This window comes from Bactrocera neohumeralis, chromosome 6 (assembly GCF_024586455.1).
Source record: "Bactrocera neohumeralis isolate Rockhampton chromosome 6, APGP_CSIRO_Bneo_wtdbg2-racon-allhic-juicebox.fasta_v2, whole genome shotgun sequence".
Classification (NCBI taxonomy): Eukaryota; Metazoa; Arthropoda; class Insecta; order Diptera; family Tephritidae; genus Bactrocera; species Bactrocera neohumeralis.
This window is the reverse complement of record NC_065923.1, coordinates 43,670,376-43,694,368: the sequence shown is the minus strand read 5'-3', so window position 1 is coordinate 43,694,368 and position 23,993 is coordinate 43,670,376.

Genomic DNA, 23,993 nt, shown 5'->3' with positions numbered 1-23,993 from the left:
AAGTCTTTTAAAGAACACTTTCAATTGAAATAAATCCGATTGAAGAATATTCAAAAACACTAAATTTTTCTTTGTTTACCTTATTTAATTATTATCGAAAGGGTTTAGTATCCCCATTGTTTATTCTTACTTATTTCATTTACGAAAATATTCATAGTGCACTAAATATTACAATACGAGGTTACTTAATGTATAGCTCAGATAAGAACCAATTGAAACTGAAAATAATGTAAATATCGAGGGAAAGAAATCAAGTGAATTTTACGTACTAGATGTTAAAGCTGTACTTAGAATTGTATACTTTAATTATGTATTACTTAAAAACCAAAGAAGTTCCTTTGACTTTGATCCTTGCATGTATAAAATAATAGCTCTTCCTACCTTGTTTGAAATGAAATTTTGCAGAACCTGGAAATGTTTGTAAGTCTTTGTTTTTTTTTTTCAAATTAATATTCTGAGAGTATAAAATGTTTGGTTGGACCCAAACTGAGGCTTTCTTACTTACTATTAGCTGCAATTATGGGAACATATAACATCTCAATGCATTCAATTTATATCCGAAAAGAACGAGACGTCTTTTTGCTTCAGTTCCTCTTATTTCGCTTGTTATTTCATATATATTATATATTATTAATTAATTTGCATTATAATATAAAAGTGACAATTTAGTGTGTAGTAATTCGTTAAGGATCTTTTTTGTGTTAAATTCAGATGTGAGCTTAGTTCAGCTCTAGAACTTTCAGTATTGGCATCGGCAAATTATTTATATCCTTTTTAAACTTGAGACGTTTTGCACATGGAAAAGGTTTGGGAAGAATTGAGTATACCATCCCAGGATTTCGGGAATAAAATGGGTATGGTCGGATAGAGGAGATTCTCCAGATCACGAATATATATGGTTATAGCCGCAGGAAGCTTATAGTTTTCGAGTTATTCGCGTTTTAAGTTGAAAATTTGCAATATTTTAATTACATATTTTCGATACATAAAATTAATTTTGCACTTATATTTTTCATTTTTATATAATTACAAAATGTCATATAATCAGTGTTACCTTATCAACATCATTTGTAAAATAACTAAATGAAATAAAGGGAACAGATTATACCCCAAATACGAAAATCAACAACCTTTAAAAAACAATATCCCTGGTCGGTCCAACACCAGGGTGTATCAGAATTTTTTCGCGTTGAACTCCTTTTTGCGTGGGCGGCCTTCGGCCGCGCTTCAAAGAAAAATAACCCTGGTCGGTCCCACACCGGGTATATACATTTTTTTCTCCCGTAGAACTCATTTTTACATTGGCAGCCACTTAAATTTTTTATATTTTTTTTTTAATGTTTATCACGCCACCAAACACAAGGAAGCATCGACGTCGAGAAACTGCAATCGCAACAGACAGCCGAACGATTTTCTACTCGGCTTGCACTCCTGCTCTCTGAGAGCACTCGTCAACAACTCGGTATAAGAGAACTGTGGGACGGCATTTCAAACTCCTTACGAACAGCTGCAACCGAAACCATTGGTTTTCGGAAAGTGCAAAAGAACAGCTGGTAAGACGAGGAGTGCCGTGTCGCAGCGGAGAGAAAACAGGCTGCCTACCTCGCAACGTTACGATCGACCACAACACGTGCGGGATGGGATAGATACCGAGAGTTGAAAAGGGAAGCGAGACGCATTCGCAGACAGAAAAATAAAGCGGCCGAAATGCGTGAGTATGAAGAGCTTGATAAGCTGGCCGACAGGGGTAATGCTCGAAAATTCTACGAAAACATGCTGCGGCTTACAGAAGGTTTCAATACCGGAGCATATTCTCGTAGAACCCCCAAAAGGTGATCTCGTCACCGATGCCCAGAGCATACTTAAATTATGGAGGGAACACTTCTCCAGCCTGCCGAATGGCAGTGAACGCACAACGCCAGGAGAAGGCGAACCCGATTCCCCAATCGATGAAGATGGAGCAGTCGTTCCATTGCCCGACCAAGAAGAATTTCGAATAGCAATTACCCATCTGAAGAACAACAAAATGGCAGGGGCCGATGGATTGCCGGCCGAGCTATTCAAACGCGGCGGCGAAGAACTGATAAGGAGCATGCATTAGCTTCTTTGTAAAATATGGTTGGACGAAAGCATGCCCAACAATTGGAATTTAAGTCTGCTATCCCATTCCACAAAAAGAGAGACCACACAATCTGTGCAAACTACCGTGGGATAAGCTTCCTCAACATCGCATATAAGGTTCTATCGAGCATATTGTGTGAAAGGTTAAGGCCCACCGTCAAAAACTGATTGGACCTTATCAGTGTGGCTTTAGAATCGACACACACCACCTCTTCGACGATTTCAAAGCTGCTTTCGACAGCACGAAAAGGAGCTGCCTTTATGCCGCGATGTCTGAATTTGGTATCCCCGCAAAGCTAATGCGGCTGTGTAAACTGACGTTGAGCAACACCAAAAGCTTCGTCAGGATCGGGAAGGACCTCTCCGAGCCTTTTGATACCAAACGAGGTTTCAGAAAAGGCGACTCCCTATCGTGCGAATTCTTCAACCTACTTCTGGAGAAACTAATTCGAGCTGCAGAACTAAATAGAGAAGGTACCATCTTCTATAAGAGTGTACAGCTGCTGGCGTATACCGATGATATTGATATCATCGGCCTCAACACCCGCGCATTTAGTTCTGCCTTCTCTAGGCTAGACAAGGAAGCACAGAAAATGGGTCTGGTAGTGAACGAGGGCAAAACGAAATATCTCCTGTCATCAAACAAACAGTCGTCGCACTCGCGACTTGGCTCTCACGTCACTGTTGACAGTCATAACTTTGCAGTTGTATATAATTTCGTCTATTTAGTAACCAGCATTAACACCACTAATAATGTCAGCCTGGAAATCCAACGCAGGATTGCTCTTGCCAACAGGTGCTACTTCGGACTGAGTAGGCAATTGTGAAGCAAAGTCCTCTCTCGAGGAACAAAAACCAAACTCTATAAGTCACTCATAATTCCCGTCCTGCTATATGGTGCAGAGGCTTGGACGATGACAACAACTGATGAGTCGACGTTTCGAGAGAAAAGTTCTGCGAAAGATTTATGGTCCTTTGCGCGTTGGTCACGGCGAATATCGCATTCGATGGAACGATGAGCTGTACGAGATATATGACGACATTGACATAGTTCAGCGAATTAAAAGACAGCGGCTACGCTGGCTAGGTCATGTTGTCCGAATGGACGGAAACACTCCAGCTCTGAAAGTATTCGACGCTGTACCCGCCGGGGGAAGCAGAGGAAGAGGAAGACCTCCACTCCGTTGGAAGGACCAGGTGGAGAAGGACCTGGCTACGCTTGGAATATCCAATTGGCGCCACGTAGCGAAAAGAAGAAACGACTGGTGCTGTTGTTAACTCGGCTATAATCGCGTAAGCGGTGTCTACGCCAATTAAGAAGAAGAAGATCTGAAACTTTGCTCAAATTTTACAGATTTTAAATTCATTGAACCACTTTTGATATATTTGCGTTTAAAGTTTTTCAATTTTTACATTAAGCTAATATAAGCAGCGCTTCTACACAAAAGAGCATATATGTAAGAGAATGAATAATTAAAAATGTTTCTGTCATTTGCTTTCGGTACACACATACCCACATACGCGAAGTCGCAAGTGCGAAATCTAACAACAACAATGTTTGCTCGGTAGCAAAATGACAATAAGCATAGATACATAACTTGATACGAGATTCTTTGGTTCGAGAGAGAGCTGTCAAAACTCGGATTTCTTATAACATTTGCCAATGATGCCACAGCTGAAAAATATTAACTTGGGTATTTAATAAATTATACGAAACACTATATTAAACACTTTGAAAATGCATGCACACAGATATATGTAAATGCTAAAATGCAAAATCATTAATTAATTTACATAAACATTTATTTTGCCAAAATATGTTCGCACAGTTTCATTTCACACTATTTTCGTCAAGTAATTATAGCGCTGTTTTTCTGACATCCCGCCTTTAACTGCTGGTTGACGGCACCCTGATTGTGTTTTGTTGCCAGCTCAGAAAACAGATCTGCTGCAAGCGAGAGAGCAAGAAAAGAGATTCTAATCAAGTTATCTATGACAATAAGAGAATCCCGAATATTACAAATTACAAATGTTTGCTTTGGCATGTGCACTGGTACATACATACATATGCATGCGCTAAGGCGCTATCTACGATTTGACATGCGCTCTCTTCTATGTTGCACGAATATGTATGTACGAGCTAAGGAACACTGCGCTTTGACATGCGCACTCTACTTTGTTTTATATTTACACATACATACTTACAAACACGACAAACGAATTTCAGTTCAGATTCAGATTAATTATTAAAAATAAAATGCCAAACCAAAGGCGAATTAGACGAAAAAGGAGTTTAACAGGTCGAAGAGAAGAGGTGAATGTTATAGATAAAAAGGAATTTTTAATTGTTAATGTATGTATGTATATGAATTGACCTGTTTTATTAGAGCTGTAGTCATGCAGGATCCATGGCAAGTTATTTCAAAGCTGCCCTAAACTCCGTAGTTCTTCCGGAGTATAGTTCGCTTGGGTTTGACTAATATATGTTACACACTGTAAAGCAAAACATTTCGGAAGTGAAAAGGTACCTGTACTTTTCATTGATTTATATCCGTAATATATGTATATACATACTTATGTCTTAATATTTGGTTGAAATTGTTACTAGGTAAGAAATGGCTTTACGACATGTTGTCATGGCGGAAAAGTTAAACTTCAAGAATTACGTGTACCTGAGTTTTTAAAAGCTGTGTTAGAAAATGATTTGAGCTCTTGGCGGGGACACTATTTGGAGAATATTCGGCAGTTAAATTGTTCGTTTGCTTTTGCATCATTCGAAGCGAAAATTGCGGAGCCTACAGGGCGCGGACCATATTGCTTCCGAATACATGGATCAATCTATCATATCATAGGTCCATTGCATGCAGATCATCCTTCAGAATCCTCCTACGCCCAGCTTTTTATTCTTGACACGGATCAAGCAACTGATATAAGGGCACAACATAATTCAAACTGCGATAGGTATTTACTGAGAGAAATCCACGAAATGCTTTCAAATATTAACCCCTTGGCAAATGAGTATAAGCATATGCCGCAGGTTGAACGCGAAGAGGAACAGAGGGCCAGAGAAGAAAATCGCAATGCTCGCCGAATTAGCATGCTACTTTTGCTTAGATCGATTATTACGTGATATTCACCAAACTGAGATACCTTTTGGTGGAAAGGTTATCTTATTAGGTGGTGATTTCAGGCAAGTTCTTCCTGTGGTGCCCAATAGCTCACGCGCCGCTATAGTTGGTAATTGTTTGAAACGGTGCTCACTTTGGAAATTTTTTAGGTGTCTCAAACTCTCAACGAATATGCGTTCTAAAGAATCCTTATACAACAGTTTTCTTTTGCGTGTTGGAGAAGGTCGAGAGCTCTCTCCAGAGTCGAAAATCAATATACCAGAAGAGATAATTTTGCTAAATGAAAATTTTGTGGATTGGGTATTTCAGCCTCAGTCTGGTGTTATTAGTCAAAACAATTTGAAGGATCGGGCAATTTTGTGTCCAAAAAATGATCACTGTACGATAATAAATAGCGAAATAGTAAATATTTTGCCCGGTGAAGAAAAGGTATATTATAGCGTGGATACTGTCGTTTCTGAAGATCCTCAAGAGCATGTCGGATTCCCTACAGAATTTCTAAACTCCCTTAATTTCAGTGGATTAGCGCCTCATGAGTTAAGGCTTAAGGTTGGAACAGTTGTGATGTTAATCCGCAATCTTAATACATATGAAGGGTTGGTCAATGGGACTCAATTGATAGTAAAAGCACTACATTGTAATTGTTTGGAGGTCGAAATTTTAACCGATGAATCACAAGGGAAACAAATCTTATTGCCCCGTATAAATTGACAGCCCAGCGAATCAACACTTCCTTTTATTTTAAAGCGTCGCCAATTTCCAATAATTGTAGCATTCTCAATAACAATAAACAAATCTCAAGGGCAGACTCTAGCAAGAGTTGGTGTTTTCCTCAAGGAGGATTGTTTTACGGATGGCCAGCTGTATGTCGCATTGAGTCGAGTATGATCTTCTCAAGATATCAAAGTTAAGACTTATGACCAAAATAAAACCACTACGAATGTAGTTTTCCATGAAGAACTTGAATAAATTGAGTTTTTATAAATTTTTTTTTTTACTTTTTTCATTTTAAATAACGGAGTCCCCCGATTATCGGGGGTTATTACTAGTGGATATTAAGGAGATGACTTTCAGAGGCAAAATGGGACAATTTAAGTTTGAAAAATATGGGCATTGATATGCGCACCTAGTATCTGCTTGTACTTGTAGACATGTAGACATATCTTCCTTAAAATAAGTTATATTTTGTATGTATTAACTAACTTTTAATTAAAACATTTTTTGCAATAAATGACGCCTATGAGAATTTATGTAAGTTTCAATGAAGTGTATAGCTAACAGATCGCCATAAGAATGCAGTACCAACAGCAAGAAAGAACATAGCAATGAGTGTTAACTAGTAATTAACACTAATTAATTAATTCACCATTTAGCTAAGATTATGCAAACATATATAATCTGTTCGTAATATTTTAATTAAAGATAAGAAATTAATATGGTAGGTTCGAGTACAGCTAAAGATTTTATACTCTCGCAATTTGTAACGATCGAAATCTAGGAAAAAAATCAGGTATTGGTACAACTTTTCCTCCATTTTAAACAAGTGGAGGCACTTTTCCTAGAGAGAAGTTATTTCTTAATTCCTTACGATTTCTTACGTATACAAATATTTTTATTAGATATAGGGGCAAAGGGCATGCTGTCATCACAAAAATATTCTCCCCTTCTTTAATACTAGAACTCACAGATTGACCGATCTGTTCGATAAAATATCAGCCACATGCACATATATATATACTAAGTGCCTGTTTACTTGAAAATCTATAGCCCTATTTCGACAACTTTATAATGTTTCATCAATGTATTCACTTGAGAAATTATGGGTTGAATTTAATGGTTGTGGCGCATTTATTCAGTGAGCTATGGCACTTTTAGTATTTTCAACATAACCATTATATGTAAAGTGAGCGTGGTTGTTACCTGATTTTGACCATCTTCACACCGTAAGAAGTTAAAAAATACTTCTTGTCATCAAATTTGGATGAGATTGCTTTAGCGGTTTGACATCTTAAATAAACTTTAACCAGGTGTCCTCTGTTACAGAGATTCGGTGCTAGTTAGAGTTATGTATCTTATTTCAGCGCTCATGTTAGTTATGGCACGAGCATGGCAATGGTCTTGGTCTTGGTCTATTAGTTTAAGGTGACACAAAATCAACTAGGTGAATAGAATTATTATAATGTGAAACATGTTGCGACAGTACAAAAGCAGCTTAATGTGGAGTATAGGCATTAAATTTTACAATTGGGATGACATAAACGGTCTTCTCACATTAGGTCCACTTTAAACGGATCGGATGTTATTTGGCTACCCAGAGGATATTTGATCAAAGACCGGAAGTCGTGAGTTGCTGAGCCATATGTAAAATAATCGTTTCGTTTTCACTTGCATTAATTTCTACACATGACTCAATCCTTGCACCTACTGAACCGAAATGGATATTTGGTACATAATGTTACCTAGTAGGCCACCTTATCACCAAAAAATGTCCAAATCGGAGCAAAACTATTCAAGTCCACAGATATCGAATATGTGGATTAAAATTCCAATTTTGAATTTTTTATGGAAAATATGTATCAATCTAAGAAATATAAAGGGTGATCCATTGGAAGTTCCCTGCTTTTTTAAGAAAAAGCACAGAAACTTCCAATTCCTTTCAGAATGTTCACTATCGATCCAAAAACATTCTTTGGTATTTATTTTTTAATATTATCTCTTTACAATGTTGGCCGCAGCTATATCTAAGATGGTCCATCCGCTCGAGCATTTCCACTTATACTATAAAACAGTTGTTCCTAACACGTAAAACTAATCGAAATAGATTTGAAGTTCAATATACATATCGCGAAATTATAGAGGCGTAATAATTAGATTTTCAGTTTTTAATCACAACATCGGAATTAAAAATTCGCAACCCCATTAAATATATTTTTTAACAGCTGGAAGAGGGTATAAAGAAATTTGCTCGATATAAACAAACATGCTATAAGATATTGTGGTTCTACTCCCAATACACTATGATGCTTAATTTAGTAAATACAAGTATGCGTGACGAACAGTCATTTCAAGTATAATCGTTCAAAAGCTTGTTAGTCATATAATAAATAAATGTTAAGTGTCACATGTATATATATATATAATATATGTATATTTATATGTCTTTGATGACTGTATAATCCAAAGTGACTTCATAATTAAAAATTATATCTGTCATAGGTCTTGTAGGACCCCCAAAGGTGATCTAGTCACTGATGCCCAGAGCATAGTTAAATTATGAAAACACTTCTCCACTGAATGGCAGTGAACGCAAACACCAGTTTATGACGATGGAGCAGACGTTCCATTACCCGCTCGAATGACCAATATAATGGAAATGCTGGTTCAGTCGGACATATTTATATACAGCCGCTGTTTATATTAACGAATCTGCCCATTAAATTTATTTATGTGAATGTTCTCAGAGAATTTATTTATGAAAGCGTCAACTAGAAGTGAGATATGCATGCTTACTAACGCAATTGTTTGGACATAATAACATATTTGGATTAGTTCTAATGTCTTTGATAATTATCCTGGATAATTTTTAAGCTCTTAAACTTATGCAGTGTGATATTGTATGCATTTAGTTTTATTTATTTAAAGTTGAAATGTAGAAAATAGTTTAAATGGAACTTTAACATTTAATAATATACAATGACAATTAATTGATTGGTGGGATATATGGTTGAAAACTAAAACTTAAACATTACTATAAACATTATAAATATATCGCCTTTTCCAAAGATCAATGCAACTGTCCTCCTACATTCTTTGTTAAGAAGAAATACATATTCGCTATACTCGATTTTTATATTTAAATTATCTAGCTCTTAAACTTATGAGTTCTTTTAATTTAAAGTTTGTAGAAAGTAGTTCTGGAGACTTTAACATTTAAGAACCTTAAAACATATTCGTAGTTTTTAATTTAAAGTTATGTTAATTTGAAACTTACGTTTGTTATATCATAATTTTTGTTGCGTCATAAATACTAAATTTTTTAAGTGTAATACTAAACTAATGTAAATGAATTAATTTTATATTAAATATTTGAATAAAAATGTTAAAGTTTAGTTTATATAAAATACTCACCCTAATAATACTGTTATATATACTCACCATACCTTTCTACCATAATGTAACGAAATGTATTCTACTTACCCATATAATAATGTTGCGGGTTTAATAGGAAGCTGTATAACATTTAAAAATAAGCTCATTTAAAGAATAAATCCATAATAAATTTTTATTGATATTTTTCGTTACATTTACTTAAACCAGGCGTTATTTTCGAATTACTATTATAAATGCTTTTATTATCAATCAAAATGTGATGAACTTAGCTCAACTTGTATTTTATAATTTTCATATAAAAATTTATTGCATTTAACCTTAGTGCACCGTTGCGTATGAGTAACATTAAATCAAGCTTTTCTCGGCTTTCATGAAGCATTTTCCTGGTGAATACGCTACAAAGGGCAAGAATGAAATTTCCAACCTATTTTCATTACTTTTTCTAAAAAAATTACCTGCTGAGCGCTTCATTTTTAATCAGATAAATATTACTTTCATTATGCAGCTTATCAGTGGTAACAATAAAAGCCGCAATAAGAACTGTACTAGCAAAGTTCAGTAGTGTAAAATAAAGTAAACTACCATAAAAATATAAAGAAAAATATTAAACCTAGAAAGCTTTCTATAGAAAAAATTATAGTAATTCAGAATTTTTCTTCAGGATTCTCCTTCTACTGTTGCAGGAATAGCAATATTAATGTAATAAAAGGAAGCAAAACCCAGAACTGACTTAAATCCATGGTCCATTTTATCAAAAATATCGTTCAACTAACAAGAACAATGGTAACGAGAATAGTTTAATGATAAAATAAATAAAGAAAGATACTGCAAAGCGGAATCGCTTCCATCAGCAAAATCAATAGAAGGCGAAATTAGATGAATCAAATTAGTACACCGCGAACAGCTTGCGATCCGATTAATACTATATAAGCCAAAATAATAGACACTTCAACAAAAGAGCAGTGCCAACAAATGTAGTTCTTTGGATTTTGAGGCTAACGTTATTGTTTGTGTTAATACTGGTTGCAAGAGAGACGAAATTATCTACGACTGCAAAGTTATGACTGTCAACAGGGACGTGGATGCCTAATCGCGAGTGCGACGACTGTTTGTCTGATGACAGAACATATTTCGTCTTGCTCTCGTTCACCACCAGACCAGTGATATCAATATCATCAGCATACGCCAGCAGCTATACACTCTTATAGAAGATGGTACTATCTCTGTTTAGTTCTGCAACTCGAATTATTTTCTCCAGAAGTAGGTTAAAAAAACTAACGCGAAAATGGGAGTCGCCTTTTGTCTGAAACCTCATTTGGTATCGAACGGCTCTTAGATGTCTTTCCGATCTTTTTTTTTTAAAAGTCTTTGTCTGTTCACACAGCCGTATGCGAGGTTTGTGGGATACCAAATTCAGACATCGCTGCATAGAGGCAGTTCCTTTTCGTGCTGTCGAAAAGCTTTGAAATCGACGAAGAGGTGATGGTCGATTCTCTTTTTCTGCGGACTGGCTTTTCAAGATTTGGCGGAGTTCTCAATATCTGGTCAGTTGTTGATTTGCTAGGTCTAAGGTCATACTGATAAGGTCCAATCAGAACATTATATGCGATGCTTAGGAAAAAATAGATATTCATTTACGAATGCAGGTGTATGTACATATATGTATTATATTCAGCTGCAAATGCATTTTGCTCAATTTTTCTGCAGCCCGCGAAAGCTTTTGTTTAATTATTAACTCTGATAACACAAATCAAGCTCATGTTTTCGATATCAATAAACAGTCGTTACTCTAGATCGCCATTAACAGATCGGAAATAGAAATACTTGCAATGCAGCTGCTTGTTTGCTCATTCTGACTCAAGTAAAATAAGTTTTCACTTTAACTCACCCCTTCCAAGTTCCGCTGCACAAATAAACAGTTTAAGCTTTTCAGCCTAACTCATCTTTTTCAAGGCGAGTAAAAATTCTTCGGAATTGGGCATCAGAAGGCGAAAACGCAGTTTTCCAGTTGATATTTTGTGTACTGGTTTTTATTTCCACGTAAAAACACCAGAAAAAAACTGGCTTTTCTGTCGTTATAATAGGAAGGAGAATCCTGAGCAACCCACTTTTGTTATTCATTAGCTTATCGACAGCACGATAACTTTGTTTAACATGTCATAACGGTGCTTTTTTTATTAAAACTTAATACGGCTGTGTATTTGTTTTGATGGCGAAAACTCAAATTTCTGTTAAATGAGTTACTTGAAACTCCGAAATTAATTTACCTTCCAACTGCGGTTTCAGAACTAGTTAGTTATAAAAACTGAAGCCTATTTTTGTGCTATATTTTTTAGCTGCAAATATTATTAGAAGTTCTTTTATTTGATGTTAAGCTGTTATTGTATTATTGAATCATCAGCCAATGAAGAATCATCGCAAATACCTCTTGTTTTCCAATAACATAGCTTTAGAAAATGTTGATTGCCTGAACTTGGTTTTTATTTAAGCTCATTTATGAAATTGTCATGAAACAAATAGTTTTCCTCAAAAAACGACTTGGACTCACGATCTTGGCAATTTATTAAGTTTAGATAATTTCAATATATTTAAAACCAATACACCACCAAAACAAGCAGAATAAAAGTAGATACTCTTGCCAATGGTTTTACTCGCCTCGACTGTCAGTAGCGGTTTGAAATTTCAATCGAAAACCAAACTCTTCTAACTCATTTAACATTTTTAAGTCGACAACAACAACTGATAAGTTCAATTCAAAACATTGCCATTTTTAAAAATGCTTTGAAGCCTCAAATATTTTCATAACCAACGTTAGCCATGTGAATATGGCATTCAATGGAACGATGAGTTTAAACTCTGCATATCGACGACAAATATCTTCAGCTTTAATTACACTCCACCGCTTTGGCAAATGTTTCCAGCGGATGAGTCATATAGCTTTGGAGGAAATAAGTAGACATTTTCAAATGTAGTTGAAATATACTCCGATTTAGAAGGACTGTCTTTTAATGATTCAAAAAGCACCTGGCCAATTTATCGGTTGTCGAACTCCATATTGGCATTTGACGAATACACATAGCATGGTTGTTAACTCTTTCGTATTCGCGTGGCATAAGTTACCATAAAAAATGGAAAAGATGTTTAGTTAAACGTATGAAATAAATAATATATTTATTTATATTAATATTAATATGTCTGTCCGCTTCGAGTTGTTCGCCCGTGTACGTCTCGTACATATGTATATTATGTAAATCGCTATTTTCCTGCAGTCCTAAATTCAAAGAACTGAAACTTAGTTAGATTAGCTAGTTGAGAAAAAAGTCAAACAGAGGGTGGAACTAATTATAGAGTGACTAGATAAAGACAGGGACAGTTTTTGAGACATCGATATGAAATTTTGCACACCTATCCCCCTAAAAGCTGATAATTAAAACCGTCGATATCCGACATACTTGTGAAGCTTATATAGCCTTAGTGCAACTTATGTTAACGTTTTTCTTGTTTCAATACGAAACTCTGTATTTCCTCACGACAATGATTACTCATACGCCATGGAACGCCTTAACATATTAGATTATATGGCTTGTACACAGATGTGTTGTCACGAAAAGAAAATAGGTAACGAATACGTATACTAAACACCTTGAACAATAAAGAAAATAGGTAGTTCTGTATTTAATATCGGACTATTTAAACATGTAGGATAATGTGGGTTTGATAAACGATTAAGCTCCACATTACTATGTATCAATATTAATTATTTCGAATAGAGTAATACAGAGGTTATGTTATTGGGCTTTTTAAACATTCCAGCTGATACTTTTGTGAATTTCGGTCAAATATGATTTGTAGTATGTCACATTGCCCTGACTTACTATTCTCATAATTAAAGTTAATGATCACCTTCTTCTTCTTCTTAATTGGCGTTGACACCGCTTACGCGATTATAGCCGAGTTAACAACAGCGCGCCAGTCGTTTCTTCTTTTCGCTACGTCTCGCCAATAGGTCAATGATCAAACCAAAGTATTAGTACCCGTGTGGTATCATGTGTTATACACTGATATATGCTCAGAAAACAATTTCTAGGCAGTACCTTTGGTTTGGAAATAATACACACCGAATACTGTCTCAAAATTCTTAAGTAAAGTTAACTTCACGAAAATGTATATGCTAGTACTCATCCAATTTAAAGGATAATAATTAGGCTTCAAAAATGAAGTAGTTATCATCGAAAACCAGAGCTACTCCTTGAGTACTACTTTGTTAGCGAAACAGCAGGATAAGGGCAAAGCTAGAAAATTATCAAATCAACATAAATTGAAATTTCACGAACGAAAGTAGACCAAGGTTATTGCCAAGGTGAATGGATAAAAGTATTTTGTTATGGTGGCAGTCTTCTGGAAAAGAACTTTAATATGTGAATACATACACACTGATGGATCATATCGTTATATTTTTCTTCTTTACTGGCGTAGACACCGCTTGCACGATTAAAGCCCAGTTAACAACAGCGCGCCAGTCGTTTCTTCTTTTTGCTACGTGACTCCAATTGGAGATTCCAAGCGAAACCAAGTCTTTCTCCACCTGGTCCTTCCAACGGAGTGGAGGTCTTCCTCTTCAGATGTTGTCATCGTGTATATAGCAGGACGGGAATTATGAGCGACTTATAGTGTTTGGTTTTTGTTCGTCGAAAGAGGACTTTACTTCTCAGTTGCCTACTTAGTAGGTACTGATAGACGAAATTATCTACAACTTCAAAGTTGTGACTGTCAACAGTGACGTGAGAGCCAAGTCGCGAGTGCGACGACTGTTTGTTTGATGACAGGAGATATTTCGTTTTGCCCTCGTTCACTGCCAGACCCATTTTCTGTGCTTCCTTGTCCAGTCTGGAAAAGCAGAACTAACGGCGCGGGTGTTGAGGCCGATGATATCAATATCGTCGGCAATACGCCAGCAGCTGTACACTCTTATAGAAGATGGTACCTTCTCTGTTTAGTTCTGCAGCTCGAACTATTTTCTCCAGAAGCAGGTTGAAGAAGTCGCACGATAGGGAGTCGCCTTGTCTGAAACCTCGTTTGGTCTCGAACGGCTCGGAGAGGTCCTTCCCGATCCTGACGGAGCTTTTGGTGTTGCTCAACGTCAGTTTACACAGCCGTATTAGTTTTGCGGGGATACCAAATTCAGACATCGCGGCATAAAGGCAGCTCCGCTTTGTTGTTCTTAAGACGGGTAGTTGCTTCATATTGCTTCTCCAAGGTCGGGCAATGGAACGTCTGCTCCATCGTCATCTCCTGGCGTTATACTTTTTTATGGATTGGGCAGCCATTCAGCAGGTCTTAAGACGGTAATTGCTAATTTTAGGAACGATCGCTCTCGTCATCCTGGCGTTATACTTTCAAAGCCATTCAGCAGGCTCCATAATTTTAGTTCGCTCTGGGCATCGGTCACTAGATCACCTTTGGGAGTTCTACAAAAGTATGCTCCGGCCTTGAAACCTTCTGTTAGCCGCCGCATTTTTTCGTAGAATTTTCGAGCATTACCCATGTTGACCAGCTTCTCAAGCTCATCATACTCACGCATTTCGGCCCCTCTCGTTTTCTGTCGCAAATACGTCTCGCTTCCCTCTTCAACCCTCTGTATTTATACCATCCCGCATGTGTTGTGGTCGATCGTAACGTTGCGAGATAGGCAGTCTGTTTTCTCTCCACAGTTCCCTTATATTGAGTTGTTGACGAGTGTTCTCACAGAGAATGATTGCATGTCGAGTAGTAAATTGTTCGGCTGTCTGTTGTGATTGCAGCTTCTCGACGTCGAACCTTCCTTGTGTTTTGGTGGCGTGCGTTTTCTGCAGCATAGAGGCGTGTGCGTATTTTGGCTGCAAAAAAAAATGTAGATCCAAATGTCCCTGCTATATTGAATTTAAACTGGTCCCACTAATGCCTGTAATTCCTTCTATCACATGATGATCTGGCAATATTAGATTGTATATAGCATCACCATACTATAAATAAACACTGGCTCTTGATGGAGCTTCATTGCTATAAACTGAATTAAGTTCATTGATGCACTGTTGCTGAGTAAATTCAAGTCGAAAGTTGTAAAAAATAGTTGCTCGAAAATGATCGCTGTTTAATTCTACTTTTTGATCGAGATGCATTTTTTAACTACTGTATACCATCAAAAATTTCAAACTTAACGATGAACTTGTGAGTTGTCAGATTGTAACACTAGGGTTGCCAAATCTCGAAATATAAATGGCAACCTATATAATAATTCATTCAACAAACAGACACATACTACACAAAATTAATTAATTAATAATGTATGGTTAGCGTTGTCATTTTGTTGACCTTTCATGAATTGAAGCGAAATTCTAATCGTCTCGTTATCTGATCATGTATACATTTATCCATCATATATTTAATTGCCGTTAATAGCATTTTAATACAGTCGTACTTACTTTTCTTCGAAATATAAGGAATGAGCGAAGTGAATAAATTAAAATTTGTTACCATTGCTACACTCGCTATTCAAACCGCACCAACTAGCTTTCGCTTTGTGCCGTTGATGCCAGCTCACCCTTTTACGACAGAAAATCCTTCGATTTTTTTATTCAACATATTTATTAAAATTTCTAAATTCTTTTAACGAAACATATTAATTACATTCCTCTTCGGCATTTGAATAATAATAAATTATGATGTTTACCTTTTGATGTAATGTAATTCGTTCAAGCAGCAACACATGTATTTACAACAAACAAAAATTAAATATAGAGGGTGTTCTGTCTTTTATGTTGATATATTGAACATTCAACAACTTCACTGGCCGATTGATTTTGTGAGACATGTTAATGAAATTTATTATTTAAAATTTTATGTAATTTTAACCATTTTTCGGACTAGAATAGCAAGACCAAGATGTTCGAAAAAGTAAGAAAAGGTAGTAAGTAACTTTAGTGCCCAGAAAAGAGGCAACTTACATGGTGATGTTTTAAATAATTGTAAAAGAAAATTTTAAACAAATAAACCTTGAAATTACTTAATTATGACATAAAATATAGCGCACCCTGCACGTACATATGCAAGATGGAAGCATTTCGCAAAACGAAATTTACACTAATCTATTTCAGGTACGGAAATATTGTATGAGAATAGATAATATCAAACGATTTTGTTTTACTTTTGTAGTTAATCTATAAAAAAGTTAGTTTCCGTAGTTTTTATACATTTAATGAATTGAAATAGCAAAAACTTTCGATATGCCTTTAGGCATATTATATTGATAAATTTTAAAACATATTCCAAACAATGTGCACGCTTGTTTTTAAGTAAAATTCACTAAAACATACATATTTGCTGTCGGCGATTATTCACTCAAGTTGTAGGCGTCTGTGAAAGTAGTTATATCATTAGAGTATGTTTGATTTAGGTATTATGAAATTACTATTGTCTAGTGTGCAGCACAGCTTATAGAAAGTAATAAAAACAATGCAGTGTATATACATACAAGCCATATACAATTACGTATGGAGACAAGTTTTGTTGCTATAAAGCAAATAGTAAATACGATGAAACAGCTAAATGTTACTAGTTGACTGTTTGCTTTCGCTAAGAACATTTTTATGCAATACAAGGTGTTTTCCAAAGTAAACAGGACTTTTTGAATCTATCGCCCCCTGGTAGCGCCATCTATATGTCGACTGGTGCGTTAGAATCTGCTATCCTTATCTATTATCCAGTGAGAATTTCATGACATTTCATACATTGGAAGTGAAGCTATTGCGTTTCAAATGTAAGTATGTTTGTGTTATCGCTGCGAAAATGAGCTTCGAACAAAGAGCCAACATTAAATTTAGTTTTAAAATTGGTAAAACATTTACCGAAACGTTTCAATTGATGAAACAAGTTTATGGCGATGATACCTATCCCGTAACAGAGTGCACGAGTGGTTTCAGCGTTTTCAAAGTGGTCGTGAGGACATAAATGACGATCAACATGTGGGCCAATCAAAATCCGTGATCACCGGAAATTCCATCGAAACTGTGTGTGAATTCATCAAAAATCAGACGAAATCATCATTGAAATTCATGAAAGTGGAATTTAATATCTCCAAAATATTGATTTATCGCATTTTGACCGAACATTTGGAGGAGTGTGCACGGTTTGTTCCGCACAAATTGACTGACGACCAAAAATTGCTCTGAATCCAACATTCGAAGGACGATTATTTGACCAAAAAGCACATTTTATGGGGCACCGTGCGACTTCTTACTTTTCGGAAAAATGCATTTGCCCATGAAAAGAAAGCGTTATGCAGACGTAGAGGCCATTCAAAAAGCTTGCACCGGCAGACCATACCGGCCAACGAGCCAAAAAAAGTTGGTTCGACATGCCTTTGGACCGTGCAAAAAGCTGCGTTGAAGCAGAAAGAGACTATTTTGAATAAAATAAATAGATTTTGCCAAACAAACCATTTGTTCTGTTTTTTTAAAGTCCTGTTTACTTTGGAATGCTCCTTGTATGGCCAATAAATATTGCAGAATAGTGAAACAAAAAAGTAAAAAAAAAGTTGTTAAAAAGATGTATAACTCTTTGCAGGAAATATTTTGTCTAAAAGTCGGTTGCGCACTTCTTATGCAAAGCACATTTCCCACTTTGTTCAATACATTTTTTTTTTTTTTTTTTTTTTGTGGTTATTACAGCCCCTGAGTAAATACCAAAGCTAGGAATGTCGCGACTACGCGTCATGGCTGTAAGTGATACAAAGTGATACTTAGAGGTGATGGTAATACTTTTCCCTTTACAGTTCAATATCATTTAAATAAATCATGAAAAAAAACAATAAGACCATTTGTAAAGCGCTGAATTTTGAATTCAATTGTTTTCTTTTCAAAGTCGTAAGTTTAAATATTTTCTAGATAAAATTTGATTCCAAATATCCCATGTTACGTACATGGAAAAAGTTAAATAATGATATCTTTTCAAGATAGACTATTGAACATTAGCTTATTTGTGATGAATAATTCTCTTAGGGCAAAATGATGATGGTGACTTTTCTGCAAAAAAAAAAATCAACTTGGGAAATACCATAAACCCTAATGTGCATGAATGCTATTATTGTTGGTGTTGAAAGAATAAGTCGAAAGTACAATAATATACGATAGCAATAAACATAAGAAAGCGAACTGATAGCAATAAAAGAGGAAATACAATATTTATTTAAAATTTTTCCTTTGTAACCGACCTTTCCTTTGTGTCCGACTATGTTAGATAAATCTATGTGACCAAGGTATTCAAGTATGCTTACAAGTAGCATGAAAGCTAAGAATTCACTTTCTTAAGATATTCCATGTCTGTGCGTGAATGTGTTTCCGCAAAGTCATGATACATTTTTAATAAACTTTTTGCTTTCAGAAGAACTCTTAAGTATGCTTCTGGAATACTCTCAAATCATAAGAATCAATGACCGCGGAAATTATAGACTATGATTACACTTGCAATGATACCAAGGAATTGTAAATCATTTTCTGCAGTGACAGTGTTGGCTGCTGATGCCAGTTCAGAAATTGAATTCGTTATGTATTGCAATTTAAGTGCTCCAAGAGGCTGCATACATATGTATGTATGTACATACTACGGCTGCTTATACATAAATGAATGTAGTCCGTCTGTGGTGGACTAAATCAAATTCTAAGTGCTGTGTTTTCTCAATATTTTTGAATATGTTCAAACTGTTGGACAATAGGTTCGTGTAATATAACAGTTGGAGGTTGCTTCGAACGAAACCATTGAAATACATATATGCCCATCGATTTTGAATGAGTCATTAATTTCATGGAGATATCGACATTCTCAAAATAAAGTACACAAAAGCACTGTTTAAAGAAGACTCAATGGACTCATGGGTTGCTTCCAAATAAACTCAGTTCTCCAAATCAGATTTGAACGAATATTTTCTCTCCACAGATCTCAAGAGAATACTTTTGGAAATAAATGTAATTTATTTTTAAGCGAAATAAATGTCTTTTTTTAATCCATTCGCTTATATTTATATATTTCATATATTACTTACATTAATAAGCTAGTTTTTTTTTTAATTTTGTTAGCCATGCTAAACATTTGTCTTATTTTTCTTCAAAATTATGCATTACACAAAGCTTGCACAAAGTTTATTGGTGTTTATGATTTTCCCATCACCGCCCTTTCAATTACGCGTACTTCGCATTCAATGGTTAAATGGTGTATATAATTAGATTTCGAAATTTAGTACAAACGGTTCAAGAGTTTGTAGAGTTTGTACTGAAAACCGCGTTCACCAATCGTAAATGCAAAATAATCTTATTTGCTGTTTACTTGTTACGTGATATCAAAAGAGTTCGATAACCATAGTATTTATGGTGACTCTGTTTTCGCACTGCTGCTTATTTTGCTTCTTAATATTTAGACACAAAAAAATTAATTGATTATTTATTTCTCTTATATATTTTCATTTCAAACTGTTGCCGCATATGCGTTTTGTTTTATTTTCAACGTAATTTCATGTTTGCTGATATTTGATTTCTAACTTGAAAATTACTACGAATTACTAAACGTTAATTTTCCGCATTAACATAGTAGTCACGTTTGCCAAATAAATATCCTAACTGTTTGCAACAACAATGTCAAGAGCACCAAAAGTAATTTTCGAAAGTCAACACAAAATTCAAGAAAGTCTCAAAAAGGTAATGAAAAGATGTAAACTGCCACCCTTTTGACGGTTTCTTTGACAGGCCAAGAGGCGGTCAACAATAAGCAGGCAAAAACCAGTGAAAGATGTTTCAATAATAATAACTCAAATCAACATTTCAGTAGTTACACACACACATTTGCAGCACTAATGTAGGGTAAAAGGCGGATAAATTTCGGATTGTTGCTTATGCACAGCTATAAAGTTCTAAGATCCTTTCCAAGTGCCAAAACGGTATGGTGATATTGTATGTGCGATTCTTTGTATATAAGGAAGTTGATAAAGCGTTGAGTTGTTAATTCGTTGGCGCAACCAAACGCCGAGGATTCGATACTACAATGATAACGGTAAAGTGTTAAGAACTGAATGCCTCCAAAGCGTGTGTATATGCATTAGTTTTCTCATTAATTATGCGAAGGAAATTGTTTACAAGAAATTAATGAATGAGCAATAAGCCGTTAATCCTTGTGGGCTCGGTGGCGAAATAGGCTTATAAAATTTGTCTGTTCACATGTTGGTTCTTCTTGTTATGATGTTTGCGTTTAATTTTATAATGTGGTATGCATATAATATACGTATCAGCGTTTGCTGATAAGAACTTTTATATTTTCACAACTTTTTGCTCCTTTTTATATTTTTAATATCTAAAATTAAACTGGGAATTCTTGATCGACAAAAAATACAGTAAATGTGGTACAAGAAACTTTCAGACAATAGGGTACTGAGTAATATCGGTGAGGTTATTTGCTTCTAAGGCTGTATCTTCAGAAAGTGGAGTCGACATGGATTATGCGAAGCATTAAAATAATACATCAGACATTTTTTTACAATTTTCTCTAGCTCCATAAAGCTTGACTTTGTATTACATACATATATGTATTGTCGAAGCGACATCAGTTAATATCTTTCCGTAATCCCAAACATATTTATTCACTCATGTTTTTTCTGATTATTAATTCTGTGGGTCTGAAAGTAAGATATCTGGAAAGTTAAGCAAGTGGTGTCAAATCAAAATAACCAGAAATTGTTCTTCAGCTTGTGATTACTTTGTATTCAAGTTCATTTGAAATTACAGGTTTAATAAAAATCTGAAGACTTAAATGTTATCAACAATAATCTCTACACAAAAAAAATTCATGAGCAAATTAATCAAAGTTTATAAATGGGAAATAATCTTTGTTTCATGTCAATGATTCACTAGAAATATCTAATATTTTAGATGGAAGAGTATTAAACTCATACTAATATAAAAGCATAGAAACTTATTTGATATACTTGAATTACTGTAGTGTAATTTGTCAGCTTTGTTTTACTTTTGTATTTGAGGAGGATGTAAAAGAACCAAATTAAAGAACTTATAGAAAGTACTGATTGAATAATTATAACGCCATTTTTTGACATGGATGTTATATAAAAAACTGGAATGAAGTGTACGAAACTGCGTTTTAAGTACTGCAAACGGGTACTTGCGTGAGTTTTCTTATACACATAGGCACCTATCCCTTCACAATTCTCAAAAGGGAAACGAAAGTGCTCAGTCGCATTGAGTTCTAGGTATGTACGCATTTTATATCAACTATTAAAATATAAAATATTTTCATTCCCTTTTTTAAATTACGGCTAACTTGTTTGTCGAGTTTTACTAAAATGTGTGAAATTACTATACTCGTCTATATTTTAGTGGTTATGGAGAGATGTAGCAATTATGAGATGGTAGCGATCATGAGATGGAAGTAGTTTAACTCAGATTTAACTTGAAGGATTAAAAATTTTATATTTTTTTTAAAGAAAACTTTGGTAATTTGAACTCTGGCATCGAAAAACTTTTGCATATCGTAACATAATTGAACGATATCTTTTTAAATATTTCAAATGGCCTTTTTGTGTCTTCAGAATGTCAGTTATTTCTAGCAGCATTATTTTGCAGCCACTCAAAGGTATTTTGTGGACTTTTTGATATGTTTGTCCGTAACAGTCTATTTTGAAATTTAAGTTCCAAAAATTGCGTAGCTAATTTCTTTTTACCTCGAATATTTTTAACTATGGCTGTAAGAATTGTACACATATGTTTTCAAGTAGCAACTTTAAAGATACGCAACTTTATAGGATTTCAATTTTTTAGTTGGTCTGGTATTTTGTGATTCCAATGTAAAACTTTTTTCTAGTATAAATCTTCTAACTAAATAACTTTCCTGAGTTTAAATTTAGCTTGCAAAATAAAAATTTAGATCTGAATTCTATTAAACCACTTACTTCGGAGGTATAAGTAAACACTGATTACTTTAAGGGGTCAGTAGGATAATCTTAAAAATTTTTTTTTTTTTTTTGCATTTCCTATTCCCTTATACCCTTAGAAATAATGTAGAAGCCCACTTTATCATTGGAAGGTTTTGAAAAAGGCCCAACGCAAACACCTATTAATAATACCGCTCGACGTTCGGAGCGCTCGGAGTGCACACCTCAAACTTTAAACGCGTTTTTCTCAAAACACACTTTTTTAAACTGGCGGACATGATTCCAGTCGAACTACTCAACCGATTTGTTTAATTTTTTTTTAAATATTCACAAAACGCCTGGCTATCGTCTTTACTAGATTCATAATTTTTTATAATTTATTGAAAATTTGATGACAAAATTTATGTAAAAAAACATGGGGAAAATTTAAAAAAAAACGTTAATCACTTTTTTATTTATCAACACTTTTTCATGATTCTAGTAGGGACGATAACCATTCATGTACTTTTTAAGAATACAAGTAAATTGAGTTTTTGTGTTTCAGATGATCCAAACATAAGAAATCGTGTCCGCCAGTGAAAAAAAAGCATCTCATTAATCCAGCCATTTCTCTGACAGATGTGTGAAAAAAGTTCTATTTTAGAATAAAAATTTCTATGAGAAAAAAGATGTCAAAAAAACAGAACAGATTACCCTACTGATCCCTTAGTATTACGTATTTAATATCAGCTTTATTTTACATAGATTATCTTTCCTAAAGTTCTATTTAACAAGCTACTATATAGGCCAAAATGCATGTACATTTATCGAATTACTTGTAGTTATTTACGTATATGTAAACTTCATTTGCGAAACTTTTAGTTTTCGTATTCCTAAGTTCTCAGCCCAACTCCTTTTTGTCTAAGAAATAAATTAAAAACATAGTAAAAGCAGCAAATACACTAACCTTGAAAGAGCTACTTCGTTGGGTACCACTGCTCCTAAAACTACGGGCGTGTTTACTTTTTAATCTGAACGGAATGAAATCTGGAATCTTCTACTGCAGGAAGAATGCTTTCTATTTTTTATGGGGTCCACATATCCGGTACTTAGGGACTTGAACAATTTTTGTTAGATTAAGACAATGTATGGTCATAGGTGCCATGCGCTAAAGGCATTCTTCGTGCAAAGTTTGATCCCGTTATATTAACTGCTTCTTGATTTGGTGATTTTGCGCTATATGGAAAGTAGACTTAGTGATTGTCTGATTCCGCTAACTTTCACAACGTAACATAAGAATATGAAAAGAATGCCACGTACCAAATTTGGTTGAAATCGGTCAGTCGGGTCCCGAGATATAGGATTTTACCAAAAAGTTGGCGGTTCCACGCCTATCGTCTAATTTTAACATTGACTCGTATAAAGGCCTCTCATACCATTTCGAATTATTAATTTATGGCGTTTTTAGTAGCTTTTAACAGTACCGTTACGTGGATATCGGGCCTTAATTCGATTTCATCCATTTTTACTGTCGGAAATAGTTCTTAAAAGAATTATCCTCAGAGAATTTGGCTGTTATGAGTGCTTAATTATAGCACCTTATAACTTAACTTGGCGTTTTGCGGTCGTGGCAATGATCCAATTACGCGCGAACTCGTAATTTTTATACGCTTGCAACTTGTTGATACCAA